General features: G+C 32.0%; 1 long non-coding RNA gene across 6 annotated transcripts in view; it reads left to right on the plus strand.

Moving 5' to 3' along the window:
* The first annotated feature begins 6,029 nt into the window (after positions 1-6,029).
* The window catches only part of LOC122324292, a 40,056-nt gene continuing 31,207 nt past the window's right edge, over positions 6,030-14,878 (plus strand). For 5 of the 6 annotated variants that reach the window (XR_006247137.1, XR_006247134.1, XR_006247138.1 and 2 more), the window contains exons 1-2: positions 13,065-13,248; positions 13,321-13,344. This is a non-coding gene — a long non-coding RNA (uncharacterized LOC122324292). Of the gene's footprint in view, positions 6,319-13,064; positions 13,249-13,320; positions 13,345-14,878 lie in introns of those variants that run through there. The other variant, XR_006247135.1, reaches the window with a different exon arrangement.

Below are 14,878 nucleotides of genomic sequence, written 5' to 3' on the forward strand. Positions count from 1 at the left end.
TTACGAGTGGCTTGTTTAGTGTTTATGAAGCTCGAGGGAAACCGACGCGTCGCTGGTGCTACTTCGAATACTGTATTTGCGTTCAAAGCAAAAATCTACCCAGCAACAGTCGCGTAGCAACACCCTGGCAACCAGCCACAGCATCCAAGCACGTGCATAGCAACGGATTAAAATTGAAGCATAAGTACGTATATACTGTATATATGTGCAAGGGTGCGTATTTTAGTATTAAAATACAATATTTTTATGCGTTCATCTTCATTTGACTTAAAGTTGTAGTCGTGTTTTCTTTTTTTCATTGCTGGTAGTGTGAAACGAAAACGAATAAAAATGACATCATTTTTTTTCCCTTTAAACGTTTCCTTGACAACTGCATCTGAAATGTATTTTATTTTAAGTTTGATTGATTAACGAATGACTAATTATTTTAGTAATGCAATTTATTTATTTTTTATTAATATTGCTTTTAAAGTAACAAAAGCTGTTAAACGCAACATATTAATATTTTGTTGCGCTGCCGTGTAGAACCCAAAATAAAATAAAATTGCTATAAGTGAAATAAGTTAAAAAGTTAACATGCAAAGTAGTATGAAATGACATAGCAAAATCGTAAAAAGTAAGCAGAAAATTAAGTATGAAAATATTAATAAATTCTAAAACACACACACACACACACATATATATATATATATATATATATATATATATATATATAAATATATATATATATATATATATATATTTATATATATATATATATATATATATATTTTTATATATATATATATTTTTATATTTTTTTTTTTTATATATATTTATATATATATATATATATATATATATATATATATATATATATATATTATATTATATATATATATATATATATATTTATATATATATATATATATATATTTATATATATATATATATATATATATATATATATATATATATATATATATATATATATATATGTAAAAATATATATAGATATAATTTTGCATGAACAAATACCAACTTCATTTTCTAAAGAACATGTAAAAATCTATTTTGCAATATGTAATGCCCATTATGTATTAAAATGTTTGGAAAAGTGCGGTGCTCCTCATTCCCCCTAACTCTCACAGACTCGTATCTGTCTATTTTTGTTGCTGGGATTGTCCGGGTGGGAGGCTTGAATTCTCCCCATAGGAACAGAGGCCAAAAATAGTTTTTAGTGTGGTTTCTAATTAGAAGTGATGAGAGTGCCGCCTCATTAATTTGCTCCAATGGCGGCTGTCAGCGGTCGGCCGGCACTAGAATAGCCGCGATCACAGCGCTGCCGTGTTATGGACGTATTAGGCAAAGCTCTGACGGGCCGAAGGAGGGGCTTTCGTGGGAAGTTCAGGGCTGGACTCAAACCTGGGGTCCCAGGAGAAGCATCTGACACACGGGGGGAAAGAGCCGAGGCGCTGATCTGTCTCGTCGTGCGTTTTCTTTCAGGGGGTTTGTGTCGTGGGAATCGAAACATGTGGCTTTAATAGCGTCCGATTCAGGGCCTTTCTGACCCAAATACACTCAAAATACCCTTACCTTTTATAAAAGCGCTAAAAAGCTGAAGTCGGAGGGGCTTCCGGAGAGAGAAGAGGTGGCAGTGAGACATTTGAGACTGTTTTGACGGCAGACAGCGTCTGATCTGTGACCCGAGCGCCTCGTTTAGTGAACGGCTCACGGCCCGACACCAGAGGCTAAATATGTGCATATGGGTCACGGACGTGAAAGATCGGTTTTATGTCCGTAGAAAGCACGCTTAATGTACTTTTAAGGGTTTTGGAAAATAAAATGGTTGAAATACTGCCGCGTTGTCGTTCGGTGTAACGCAATGTGACGTTTTATTGTGTTTTAAACGAGGAAAAAACCTTACTGACAAAACAGCGGCACATTTTAAACGCAAACTAGCGATCGGGGGGAAAGCAGTTCATCTTTTAATGTGTCGTGGATTGATTTCTGTTGTAAATATGCCTGACAAGATTGTTGTAGGGATGGCTTTTTAGTGGGTAAATGTAGTAAATCAGGGGACAAAACTAAAACCAAATCACTATTGATTTAAACAGAAACCTTGTTTGTGGAGGCAAAAGCAATTTAAAGCAGTATTAAACTTACATATACAGTATATGTGTGTGTGTGTGTGTGTGTGTTTTTGACATATAAAGACACACATTTGTATAATGACATGGCTATTACAAGGAGAAGGTGACTTTTCAGATCACCCCATGTCTCTATTTTGCAAAAACACTTATAAATCACACAGAATGAGTTTTTCCGAAGTAAAAATGGTGAAAAAAAACACAGTTTTTGTACAGTATAGGCCTATGGAATGTCCCCGCGATTAACAAAAACAAATGTGTGTGTATTTGCTGTACTGGATGAGTATTTATTAACACAATATGTATCTAGGAATAACATACATGAATATATTAACACTATTTATTTGCTTTTAGTTTGGATTATGACTCTTTTTTCATGACGATTAGTAATTCTCATTACTGTAACACATGAAGGTTTTACTTTCTATGATTTTTAGCAATTCGTAATATATATAACGATTGCCTGTCGAATTGTAAATACTACAATAACGTGATTTTGATTTAATTTTAATAATACGTTTAATAAACGTTCAGTGCAACAAATAAATATAAAATATCACACACATACTCTCACTTTAAAACGAAGTTTACAATTTAGTAATATAAATTAATATATAACATTTAGTTTTAATATATATATATATATATATATATATATATATATATATATATATATATATATATTATATATTATTATATTATATATATATTATATATTATTATATTATATATTATTATATAATATATATATATATATATATATATATATATATATATATATATATATATATATATATATATAATATACAGCTGCACACACTGTAAAATAATAATCAATTATAATTTATAAGAATTGTAGAATAAGATTGTGTTGCATATATTCTTGAGATAATATCTATAATATATAATATATATCTTGAGATATTTTGAAGGTAAATGTGCTAACTGTAAATAAATAAATAAAAATAGTTGTTTTTAAAATCGTGTTTCTTCAACTGAAGCAACTAAACTACGGCAACCCCAACAATTGAACCTGAACTCAAACATGTCTCATCAAAGTGTTTAATTTCAATGAGAGCCGTGCGCTTTAAAAGAGCGATGCATTTGTATTTTTCCACGGATTCAGCCGAGGAACCAGTTAGAGATGTTTAAGATGTTCTGCTGGACGTCGGCGAGGAGCCGCTGAACAGGACGGGACACGCTGTTCCTAAACAATGTCACTGCTTTCCACTTTTAAACCTCATGTATACAGTAAGCGTGTTTTGGCTGGTTACTGTTGCTGTGAGTCTTTGCGCCCCACTTCGGGCCGTTCCTGCCTGGCTCTGTCCCGTTTGGAACGAGCTCCGGAGATGCTTTCGCTCAGAAGTGGCTCTATATACGAGACCTCGGCGGGCGTCTCTGGAGACAACAGCTGCAGACTTTAACAAGCAGAGCAGCGCCGCTATATCACGCTCTAAAATTGCAACAATGAAGACACGTAATCCCATAAGGTCAGCGCAAAAATAATCAGGTCATGAGATAAAAATTGCTCTCGAAATATGAATATGTGTCAGTCAGAGGGAGCGGCGATCGCGCCTCATACCGTGTAGTATCTCGGGCCTGACATATGTTAATAATTAGAGACAAAGAAAACGTTTTATAGTGCAGGAACTATCCAAAAGAATAAATAAACGTTAACTAAAGTAGAAGGAAATGCAGAGAGCTGAATGTGTTTTGCTTTCGCTTGTTGCCGAGGAAAATAACTTGAAATACCTAGATAAAATAATTTATAATAAAAAAAAAAAAAAAAAAAAATATATATATATATATATATATATATATATATATATATATATATATATATATATATAAAAAAAAAAAACCTACTGAAACTACCAAAAAAGGGGAAAATATGAAATACGAAAAATAAAATCGTACTCAAAATATACACAAAAATATCATATTTATTATATTAAAACCGCAATTATTATTAAAACATGATTAAAGTTTAAGTTTTAAGCTGTTGTTATGTAGGGTTGTACTGACATTTTTATTATGATGGTTATTATATTTTTTTATATAGAAGTCATTCTTCTGATATCGCAGACATCCAGTACCAAATTTGTTATACGTTAGATGCTTCATTATTTAATTTTATGTTTTAATTGACTTCCTTTTCTTTTTATTGGACTGTTTTAGTTTTATACGATTTTATACTTATACAGCCGCCCTTGATATTACAGGCATCAACTGCCAAAATAGAACCGAATTATTTGCCGCAAATCCATTCAGTATTTACAGACAACATCGTCTTGAGTCACGGTTGTTATATCCACAGTAAACAGAGGGTAAACAGAAGCACTAATGTTGACGCTAAATTCGCGCTGAGCGAGAGGTTAAGTTTCTCCGTTGTAATGAGAGCCATAATGAAAATCTGTCCTTGCATAGCTGGAAGAAATCACTCTGCATTTAGATGTAATGTTAAGATGCTTCCCTGTTTAGTTCCAGCCACATGTCCCGCGTCTAATTTTAGCCTGAAATATGAAACAGTCACAATAAAGGAGCTATTTATAATGGCCGCGCTGTTTTGGGGGCAGTGAGTTATCTCTAAATGACAACAGTACGTTACTAGCCCTGATTTCAGACGCCTGACTGTGTAAACACGCACAGAGAAGGTTAGGCCGCAACGAGATCAAAACTTGGCTATCGCGCATCTACAAAAAGGCATTTTATTAGCCGATATTCTGCACCAAACTGCATATCATTGCTCAGTTTTGGGCCTCGGAATAATAATGTATTTTTATTATACTGTGCCCGGAGGTGCAACAAACAGTTCCTTTAAAACATAATATAAAATAGAAATTCTGTGTATTGTTTAACGTCAGGCTTTAAGGGGTTAACGTTCACCAGCCGTCCACCGCAAGTGCATTAACGTAAAAGTACTAATAATTCAGTGACGTGTATAAAAATACTACAATAAGGGTGAATTTAGTTGAGTGTGAGTCTGGTTGAGTGCACCTTCACACACGTCGCTCATTTTCAATGGGAATTTAATAGAAATATTGTTGCAAAATACCGTTTTTATTATTTATCTTAAGCCGTATCTTATACCGAAAGCCGTATTTAAACGTAGGTGTTTAATGGGGTAGTGAAAGTATCGTTACAACCAGGCGTTGGTGAAACGTTATCCTTTAACTTTAACAAATAGACTTTGTTTAATGGCAAATCAGTCTTTTACTAACTAGTTAAACCTGTTACTGGCCCACTGGTGGACCCACTTGCCGTTGCATATGTCTCAGTCCAAACCTAAAGTCAGTCTAAACTATATATATTGTTTGAAACTTAAAGACTCTAGTTTTCATATTTGGTGACTAATGTTTTACAGGGCAGCCTTAATTTATTAATTTTCGAAAGAAGATTACTAATCAGTGTCAGAGAGCAAGTTTTGACCTTTACTTTGAAGTAATGATAATGAAAATGAAAAATGAAAAAAAACATTTATGTTCATGTCAGATATTCTAAAGATACAATTCATTCAGTTTTTTTTTTGAGGAAAAAAATATCTAAAAGTTTCGACTATAAGGGAAAAACTATAGGTTCTCAATTTTGATGCAGTGTGAACTATACGGTACGCCCAGGGTTCTTGTTGCATGTTTTTTGGAGGTTGAATTGAAGTGAAATACGGCCATGCCACCCTTAATACTTCAGAATGTGATGTCAACATCATAAATATTGAGAAAAGTACGGAAAAAGATGTTTCAATCACTCAAACCATGTATGAAAATGGCAAGTGGAAAAGCTTGGTACTACGCCCAAACTAAATTTAATTGATTTTTTGAGATGTCAACCTCAAACTTCTTTAGATTTTAGTTTTTCACTTTCTTGCACTTTTAGAGTGAAACCTGTTTCGTGAAATATCAGATGCGTGCAAAATATAAATATTACAATTTTTGCGTTTTATGTTTTCATAAGCTTCCACAACCTGTCTGTAATATAATTCTTATAACTTTTTTCACCTCTACGGCGATCTGCCAAGAGACCAAACCTTAAATCTCTGCTCCGTGGCGTTCAAAATACATTTTAAGGCCTATATTATGGCTAACAGGTCAAACAATATTATTCGCCATTTTGAATAGGCGCGGGAGACGTTATTTTTTTCCCGCTGAAAGGACCCGCGCGCGCTCTGACAGACGGACGGCGGGCTCCTGAGGTAAGACGCTTTTTTTAATCTCACCACAAATGATATGAATCGACAGTATAGACTTTATTTAATTCTTTTTTTTTACATCGTTTTTGTGCTAATTAGAGCGCTTGGGCCACGATGTTAAGTTAGCTTAGCGTGTGAGGAGCGCCCTCGCCTCTTCCCTCAAAAAACCGTTAAAGTAAAAACGACAAGATGCTGACAATAAACTAAATGTTGGAGCTCATAAACGCTTATAAGTTCAAATAAAGTAATACAGGGAAATATCTGAGTCTAAAACAGCTCCGAAGTCAAAACAAACCCGCCTGTCTGATGTGGAGCAAACGTTTTTGTCGTTTAAAGGTGAATGCGGGGATATATGGAGTTTAAAATGTTAGTGAATAAAAGAAAACGTCTCCTATCTAGAGAAAATTGCAGAAAATTGACTCTCGAATCTTTGTAGGACTTTACTGCCATCTTGTGTTATAACAGAAAGTTGTTTGCGAGCGGGAAAGTCTTCTTCTGTTGTTTTAATACAGAGTTTTACAAATTAGCCTTCTTAAAGAAACCTAAGCTAAAGTGAAAAAGCTAACGTGCTAGGCTTTATGTGTTCATAACCCCAACACAACCCATGTATCTCATATTCTACAAATATTAAAAGTCCTACAAAGATTCAAGAGAGCTTCGTATTCTGCGAGGTTTTCTCTAGATTGGAGGCGTTTTCTTTTATTTTTACAAATATGTCAAAATACTATATAATTAGGAAAAAAAAATGCTTCTGTTATTGCATTTGTTTCCAACTCAGCACTGTACTTTTAAATCAAATGGCTATTTATTTATTTAAAGCATGTTATTATCTGAATCTACTTAAATGTATTTATTTATTTTACGCATGTTTTATCATTACTTTATTTTTTTTACACCGTTTTTCTCCCTTGTCACCTATTTGTAACCCAATAAAAATAACTAAACCATTTAAAACAGAATAAAAAAACACTTACTTGTAATAGCTTAATGCATTATTTAATTAAAATATATCCTAATATGTTTTTGAAAACGTGAGTATAGCTTGGGTGATATTCAAGTACCTCATATTTATGGATACATAGAAGAAATACGCATTTTCACATTTTATGATGAAAATAAAGAGGTCTTTATATTTGAAAGCCACAGTAAGCGGAACAAAAATACCAAATAAAGTTCGCCATGTTTAATTATATTTTTACAGATGAAAACTTTAAAGGCGTTATAAACGATTTGGATACATTTCTTTCCAGACCACCTGGTCTTGGTGGTTTGGTATTGGTCTAATTCATTACAGGTCCTGTCCTCATGGGGTTTGAACCTACAACCTATCAGTTAGCAGCTCGGGTCATTAACCAGCAGGCCACCTGTTCGGATCGCACATGGGCTGCATCAGTCTGTCGTTCACTTCCAGGGTTTATCCGCGCAGCTCTGTGACATCCTGACAGACCGGCTCAACCTGTGCCGTAAAACAATAATTATTTACGCCTTCTCTAAATAAAACACACAATCCCCATTGCCTATTATAGAATAGGCGCTCAATGACTCCAGTAAACATCTCTGGGAGAAACGGTCTCCGTGTCGCTGAGTTTACTGGAGACTCGCGTGTCTGGATTGGCTTGACTCGCCGTCACATTCTCGGGCTGGCAGAAAAACGAGTGTTATTGTAGAGCGCAGACTCATCGCGTGTCAAGATGTTGTGTAGGTCGTAAACCGGCTGTGATGCTCGAGGACAGAAAAAATAATTCAGTATAGAGGGTTTGCATGGTTGTGGTTTAAATATTGGGAGGATTTGAAGCTGCTTGGACAGATTATTGCTCGTAATTAAGGTTATTCATATGAACAAATGATTGATGGCATTACACACCTTCTGTAATGCGATCATTGCTTTTAGAAGCCGTTTAGTGGCCCAAATTCATATAATAAAACTGTAAAAAGTAATAATATGATTATATGCAAAAAATATTTTTTTATAAAAATTTTTTATATACACACACACACATATATATATATATATATATATATATATATATATATATATATATATATATATATATATATTATTATATACACATATATATACACATTTATATAAAATATAATACATAAATATAAATATATATATATATATATACAATATATACACATATATATATACATTATATACACATATATATATATATATATATATATATATATATATATATATATATTATTGTTGTATTACACATATATATATATATATATATATATATATATATATATATATATAATATAATAACCTTTTGTGGCTTCTTTAACATTTATAGAAAAACATTTTTTTATAGATTTAGAATATTAATTAGTCAAATATATTGGTATTATTATTATTACTATACTAATAATATTTACATATTTTTGTTAGTGCATTTATATTATAATTAAAGTTATATACACACACATATTTAATATATTATTATTGTTATGATTTATTTGTGTGATATATATTATACATACACACCCCTTTTAATTAATGTTTTTTTAATGTATGAGTTCATGATGCCCTCTGGTGGCGAAAACATGTATTACAGAAGCCCAAATAGCTCACACACAATCCACTCTTCATTTTTGTATTAATTCTTGGCCTTGAATTTTTTTTTATTCTCATTTTTGTTTTGTCAGTAGCTCTTTTGATGACATGGTCATTTGACTCAAGGCACACTAGACAGACCGAAGGTAAAACAATATGTGTTGATGTTAATACTCTTAATGTAAACTAGAAGTGCTGATATATGATCTGGCATTCTCTTCTTGTAACTTGCAGCAATGTGCAAGCCCCTGTTAAATCTCTCGCTGTGAGCATGCGATAAAAAATAGGAAAAACTTCTTAAAACATCAGGTATAGGGCCTTACTGCTTTCTGGAGGCTGTGAACATTTATTTCATTATTTAGTGCCTCTTAGAATAACAGACTGATAGATTTAGCAGGCCCTCACCTCAAATGAATAATTTTGTCCAATTTACTGCTGCATATCAAATCTGAGCAATGAGTTTTACTTGAATGTTTTTTTTTTCCTTTTAACTCTTTAAAAGTGATGATTCAGTTTCCACTTTTTCCACGGCAGCTGGAGTTTGATTCATTGCTGGCTGCACAGGGAGTCTGCACTGAAGAAAAAAATGACTTTTTACCATTAACATATCAGATTTGACAAATCAGATCCGAGAGGAACTCGGGTGTTAAAGCAGGATTATCATGCAGCGATTATTTCTGCAGCTGTAGAATTTGATCAATAGAATTAATTAGTTGCACGTTTTTTGTGTGTGTGTGCATATATGCTAAGATCACCCAAAACTTGCATGGCAACGGATGATGCAGGATTTGAGATCATACATATTTTTTTATACATAATGCATATTTTTAGTATGTAGTATAGTTAGTGGAATTGTAATGTCAGGTTACCTTCTTCATTTTTCACTTTTTTCACTGTACTCTATCTATCTATATCTGAAACAAATACGTATGTATGTATATATGTGTGTGTCGAGAAATCCTTTGTGTCAAAAAACAGTCCTGGTACGTGACAGTTAGCGCATATTGCAGATTATTGCCTTTAATGGTGTCTGTGGTCAATTTCATTCGCAGATCTTTTATGACAGATATGACTAATATTAATTAGCCCACATCTTGGATAAGATTCCTAAAAGTTTTCCACATTACATTACAGATTACAGACAATGATGCACAAACACGGATATATTCTACATGGATCGTCACTGTGTGTATGTGTGTGTGTGTGTGTATATGATTATATAAGTAAAATATATATTTTAATAATATTTTCAAATTCAAATTTTATTTGTCACATACACTGTCCAGCGTCAGAATAGAAAAACAATATATATATATATATATATATATATATATATATATATATATATATATATATAAAATATAAAAAAATATAAAAGAAGAATTGTGCAAAGTATAAAAAATAAAAACTAAAGTATAGAATATAAAGTGTATATTTAATATATATATATATATATATATATATATATATATATATATATATATAATCTGTATATTTGTAATTGTATAGTAGTATAGAATTATATAAACACACGTTTATATAAAATTAAAATATAAATTATGAAATAAAATGTATGTAATAATAACTAACAATAATAATAATAATATTTTTTTTTCTGAAATGCAATATAATAATAAAATTGAATTAATAAGTAATTATATGCATTTATGGGTGTGTGTGTAAATGTATATCTATATATATGTGAAGTTATATACAATACTGTATATTATTCATTTATAGTGTTTAAATGCGACATAAATATCAATTAAAATATCAATAATTGTATAAAAAATAATATTGATGTTTATATATGTGTATACATGCGCAATTTTCTGATAAAAACAAGTCCCCTTTTATTCTATATCCTCATATGTTCTAATTACAGACTTTGTAGAACTAATTTGTTGACATTTCACACTTTGCTGCCTTTAATTAATGCTCTCAGTGTGTTACGAGGTTAAAGACCCCGTGATTCACTGTGATTGCTCTACTATGACGAGAAATGACAGACTTAACGCTGTAATTAAGCGAACAGTTATTTCTGTGTTCCCCGTAGTTTCTTTTCCAGTACAAAACGCCTTTGAGCAGCTGGCAGGAGTTTAACTGACCGTGGGTTTTTCTTTTAAAGCTATAGTGAATTATGGCGTTCATGTGACTCTGAAATTGCTACCTTGAGGATGTTTCCCCGCTTTGACTTATGTGAGTGTGATTGAGTTTAAGTCGAGCCGGTCTCCTTGTGTGGCATCGCTAGCATATGGTGTTAATGGGGCTTATTTACTTATGAAAGTAACTGCAGGGTGCCAGGCTATATGTTTCTCCATTAAATTGTCATGAGCTATTAATCACAAACACAGGGTGGACGTTTGAGGGAAAGTCTTTTGCTTCACGAGCTACCTGAATAATAACATATCTGGTTTAACGCCGAGCCCTTGAGTATTTCTGACCGCCGTCATTTTCAGTGCATCGGCCAAGGACTCGTTTTCAGTGTTTGTGTACTTGCAAAAATACGCTTCTGGCTTCACGCCGTCCTCGTTAATGGTTTGTTGTGCATTTGAAAGAGGACCCGGTGATCGGGATGCGGTCGCGGCGTTAATTGCTCGCCCCGAATGCGACGGTGCAATTCAGTTTACCCTGTTAATGAATTAAGCAATCAAAGAACGGCGTTGCGTGTGCGTTGTGGGGAATTTCCCGATAGCTGTGGAGGATGATGGGCGTCTGGCACAGGCTGCTGAAACCAGACACCCTCGCCTCTGCTCACCCGCGCGTTTTATTACAGCTCATTAAGACTGTGAATAACTCACTACCACAGTTCCATTAGCGAAGAGTGGGCACCCTTGAGAAGTTCTCACACACACACACACTCTTCATATCTCTGATCTTTGACGAGTCCACTGTTACTAATCACACAAGACTGATCAAGGGATAATGAAAACATTTTTGGGTCGCATTTCACCCAAAAAGAAAAAGAAAAAAACTAAACAAGAACATAGACACATGTGTAAAGAACATGTTATTTTATTTTATTTTTTATGTTTTTGGGGAAAGAGTTTGTCAATGAATATCTTAATAAAAAACTTTCCTGATATTATACTTTGTATTCTTTATGCAGTTAATTATGGCAAATAATAATAATTCTTATTAATGCTTTTTATTATTTTATATATCTTTTTTTTTTATTTTGCCTTACAGCAATCCGAATTTGAGAACAAAGTGTGCTTGGTTGTAAGTAAATATCATAATAATATCTTAATTTTATTGCAGCTTTTGCAAAATCTTTCTTCTTTTGATTTTCTTGGATTTGTTGTCTGCTTTTTTTCTTTTTTTTTCATTATACCAATTGGATTGGAAGCAAGTGTGCTTAATTGTAAATAAATATCTTAATAAATATTTATTAATAATAATAATAATAATAATATGTAATATAATAATAATAATGACTATTTTGTTTATCTGTCACAGGGTGTGATAGGCAGGAGAGCAAACGACGAGTATAAATGAAAATAAACTGCTTTAATCCACTTCAGGGATGAAATAAACAATATACATACATGCAGGCAGGCAGATAGACAGGACAATATCACACGCACATACGGACGAGATCGGACAAACGAAACTGAAAACACAGGACTTAAATACTTTACGGATAAATGACTAAATTAACTACACACGGCTGCAGACAATAATACAATTAACACGAACTAAAGGCAGGGCACACAGAGCACATGGCACACGACAAAAACAATAACAAAAGTCCGGAGAACGTGACATTATCCAATTAACTCTTGCAAATATTATTTCTTTATTTTGCTCTTTCCTCTAAATAATTAATATTAGTAATATTCTTGTTGTTTTTAGTGTATTTTTAAATATATTTCATTTTGCATTACAGCAATCGTAATTTGATTGTCAATACATATCTTTATAATGTTTTTATACATATGTTTTATAAACTTTATACAATTAATTTCCTTATTATTATGAGTATTACGATTATTACTGCTTTTGCATTACGGCAATTTGTGGGAGAACCTGTGCTTAATTGTCAACAATTATATTAATAAATATTATTAAAATGATACTTTGTTTTCTTTTGTTGTTTTTTTCTTTTTTTGCTTGATTTATATATTATTGTTATTTTTTATTATGCACATTTTACGATTCCTTTTAAAATCCCTTTCACGGAAGCACTTTGATTTGCTACTGCATATAAAATGTGCTTCGTTATGTAAATAAACCATGCCTTCATTTCTTGAAATATGGTCTGAATACAGTTTACCTAGCCATATTACAGACGATCGACGTGAGTTTTCTGCTGCTGGAAAGTTAAAAAACCTTGACCCCGAGTAGTTAAATGGTCTGCTGCTCAGGTAAGAGAGGAAACCTTCGCTGTATGTTTGCAGTTTTCCTCACTCTCTAAATCTCTCTGTCTCTCTTTTCAGGACTGAGCTGTGATTGCCATTAAGGTAAGAAGGTTTTTCCCCTCCTCTTCTGCTTTTCTGGTGAGTGGTGTTAACATCATGGAGGCTTTGGCCACCACACACACCGTTATTTCCATGCTGGACCTGAAACCTGATACTTTTGTTTCTGGAAAAGTGACCCTCATCATTTCTGCTAGACTTACGGCTCTTGCATGCATATTGAAAGCGAGGACTTGGTGTGCATGCATGAAAAACACTTATTCGCTTCTTTAGTTTGTGTAATTTGGCCAAACATCAGAATGCAGTATAGAAATATACTTTTGTTTAGAGGTGGAAATATTCCTGATTTAACTTATTGAACTATGTTTTATTTGAACAACCAGTAAGTAATCGGTAAGCACATTTTTCTCATTTATTTTATTTAATTTTTTTTAGCATGTTTAAGTTTATATTTCAGCGTTTTTAATGAAAATATCAAATAATTATTATAATCATTTTTTATATATTTTATTCATTTTTATACCTGCTATATGAACAATTAATAATTAATCTGTAGGCAATCTCTTGAGACTTGAAAAAAAAGTTTTAGGACAAATTTATTTGTAAATTTTAATGCTTAGAAAAGCATTAAAAATAATGTGCAAAAAAAACCCATTTTATTTAATTCGTAGGTTATCCTATGAGGACATTAGGACTCAATTTCCCTTTAGAAAAAACTATTTTTAAAATCACCAATACATTTTTATTTGTCAAGATTTTTTTTTTAACAAGCTTTGTATAAAGAGGATTTTTAACTATGTTATATCAGAATTATTTGCTATACCATTTTTCTTTCATCAAAATGTGTGTAAAATGGTCAATGGCAAATAAATGTGTTTTTTCTTATTATATGCTACGTATCTATAAACTAAATCTAGTTTTTGGGGCCACATATAATGAAAAAATAAGTGTAAATAGAGTACTTATTTCATAATATATAATATTTGATAGAATAATGAAATATTATTTCTTTCCCTATTCATTTATTAATAAACATGCTTTTAGTAAGATGTTGAGATGTTGATTCATGAAATACAATTTAACTTTAATTAGACGGACTGAAATAATAATTACAAAATATTATCATATTATAGTCACTAAATTAATTGAAGACCAAAGAGAGGATGTGATCACGGAGAAACATCAAATCATTTGGTGTCTCTTTTTTTAAATTACATGTTATATGGGCAACTTGTAAGTAATAAATATGCTCACATGTCTAGCATGTTTAAGATAATATTGCGTCAATTTAGCAATGTAAAAAATTTAAATATTAACAATCTCAAAACTTACTTTTTACTTTTTACCTTTGTATACGTGCAACCAAAAATAAAACAGTAGGCGCATATTTGTAATATGACATCTTTTTTTCATTTATGTATGTTGCTATTTCAACATGTTCAATTTAAATCATAATATTTTTTTTAACTACTAGTTAAATTGAAAAAACATAACATAAAACATACTTTGCTTCTACTGACATATTTTTTTTTAGCATGTTTAAGCTAATATTTTATCATTTTTAATTCAGCAACCAGAA

This window comes from Puntigrus tetrazona, chromosome 20, assembly GCF_018831695.1.
Source record: "Puntigrus tetrazona isolate hp1 chromosome 20, ASM1883169v1, whole genome shotgun sequence".
Classification (NCBI taxonomy): Eukaryota; Metazoa; Chordata; class Actinopteri; order Cypriniformes; family Cyprinidae; genus Puntigrus; species Puntigrus tetrazona.